At 36.5% G+C, this 2,172-nt stretch overlaps 1 non-coding gene across 1 annotated transcript; it reads right to left on the reverse strand.

Moving 5' to 3' along the window:
* Positions 1-1,748: 1,748 nt before the first annotated feature.
* On the reverse strand, positions 1,749-1,856 carry LOC130978834 (small nucleolar RNA R71). The gene has a single exon (XR_009086446.1). It is a non-coding gene; the product is annotated as a small nucleolar RNA R71 (small nucleolar RNA).
* Positions 1,857-2,172: the final 316 nt, after the last annotated feature.

Here is a 2,172-nt window from a genome sequence, read left to right on the forward strand (position 1 = left end):
ATGATCTGCTAAGGCTTGGCTGGCCATTGGCCATATCTAGTGTTTTGGACCGAAGCTTTCTTTGAAAGCTTGGCTGGCTGTGAAGCCATGTCTAATTCCTGGACCGGAGTCTTAGACTAGCATTGCAATGATTCCTGGAATTCAAATTAAGAATTCTGAAACCTTTATTTTCCATTTTCATATAATTTTCGAAAAAAAGCACAAAAAAATTACAAAACCATAAAAACCAAAAAAAGATTTTATGTTTCTTGTTTGAGTCTAGTGTCTAATTTTAATTTTGGTTTCTTGCATGCATTGTTTATTTGATCTTGGTTCTATTTTCAAGTCAATAGTACAGGGAACTGAAGATTCAGAACATGCAGCAGAGGAATTACACAAAAAAGGCTGGGCGTTCAAAACACCCAGTGAAGAAGGACAGACTAGCGTTTAAACGCCAGTCAGGGTGCCTGGTTGGGCGTTTAACGCCCAAAAAGGTAGTGCATTGGGCGTTAAACGCCAGAATGTGCACCATTCTGGGCGTTTAACGCCAGGATGGCACAAGAGGGAAGATTCTGTTTTTAATTCAGATTTTTTTCAAGTTTTCAAAGTTTTTCAAAATCAAATCTTTTTCAAATCATATCTTTTCAATCAAATGTTTTCAAAATCAATTTCTTTCCTTTTTGAAAGATACTTGCTATCAATTAATGATTTGATTCAACATTTCAAGGATGTTGCCTTTTCTGTTGAGAAAGGTTTAATGTTTGAATCATATCTTTTCTTGTTAGGCAAGTCATTAATTTTTAAAATCAAATCTTTTTAAAATTGTTTTTCAAATCATATCTTCTCAATCACATCTTTTTAAAACCATAACTTTTCAATCATATCTTTTTAATCACATCTTTTTCAAAATAGTTTTCAATCAAATCTTTTTAATTTCTAATTTCAAATTCTTTTTCAAAAATCACTTGATTTCTTTCCCACTTTTATTTTCGAAAATCAATTAGTGTTTTTCAAAATATTTTCAATTTTCGAATACTACTTCCCTTCTTCTCACATCCTTCTATTTATGGACTAACACTATTCCTTAATGCAAAATTCGAACTCCATCTTCTTTGATAAGTTCGAATTTTCTACTTTTGCCTTCTAATTTTCTTTTCCTCTGACACCTCAAGGAATCTCTATACTGTGATATAGAGGATTCCACATTTTCTTGTTCTCTTCTCTTTCATATGAGCAGGAACAAGGACAAAGGCATTCTTGTTGAAGCTGACCCTGAACCCGAAAGGACCTTGAAGCGAAAGCTAAGAGAAGCTAAGGCACAACTCTCTGTAGAGGACCTAACAGAAATCTTCAAAGAAGAAGACATGGCAGCCGAAAACAACAACAATGCAAACAATGCAAGGAAGGTGCTGGGTGACTTTACTGCACCTACTCCCGACTTCTATGGGAGAAGCATCTCTATCCCTGCCATTGGAGCAAACAACTTTGAGCTTAAGCCTCAATTAGTTTCTCTAATGCAACAGAATTGCAAGTTCCATGGACTTCCATTGGAAGATCCTCATCAGTTCTTAGCTGAGTTCTTGCAAATCTGTGACACTGTCAAGACTAATGGGGTTGACCCTGAGGTCTACAGACTTATGCTATTCCCTTTTGCTGTAAGAGACAGAGCTAGAATATGGTTGGACTTACAACCTAAAGACAGCCTGAACTCTTGGAAAAAGCTAGTCAATGCCTTCTTGGCAAAGTTCTTTCCACCTCAAAAATTGAGTAAGCTTAGAGTGGAAGTCCAAACCTTCAGACAGAAGGAAGGTGAATCCCTCTATGAAGCTTGGGAAAGATACAAACAATTAATCAGAAAATGTCCTTCTGACATGCTTTCTGAATGGAGCATCATAGGTATTTTCTATGATGGTCTCTCTGAACTATCCAAGATGTCTTTGGATAGCTCTGCTGGAGGATCTCTTCATCTGAAGAAGACGCCTACAGAAGCTCAAGAACTAATTGAAATGGTTGCAAATAACCAATTCATGTACACTTCTGAAAGGAATCCTGTGAACAATGGGACAAATCAGAAGAAAGGAGTTCTTGAGATTGATACTCTGAATGCCATATTGGCTCAGAACAAGATATTGACTCAGCAAGTCAATTTGATTTCTCAAAGTCTGTCTAGAATGCAAAATGCACCTGGCAGTA

Source organism: Arachis stenosperma, chromosome 4 (genome assembly GCF_014773155.1).
Source record: "Arachis stenosperma cultivar V10309 chromosome 4, arast.V10309.gnm1.PFL2, whole genome shotgun sequence".
Classification (NCBI taxonomy): domain Eukaryota; kingdom Viridiplantae; phylum Streptophyta; class Magnoliopsida; order Fabales; family Fabaceae; genus Arachis; species Arachis stenosperma.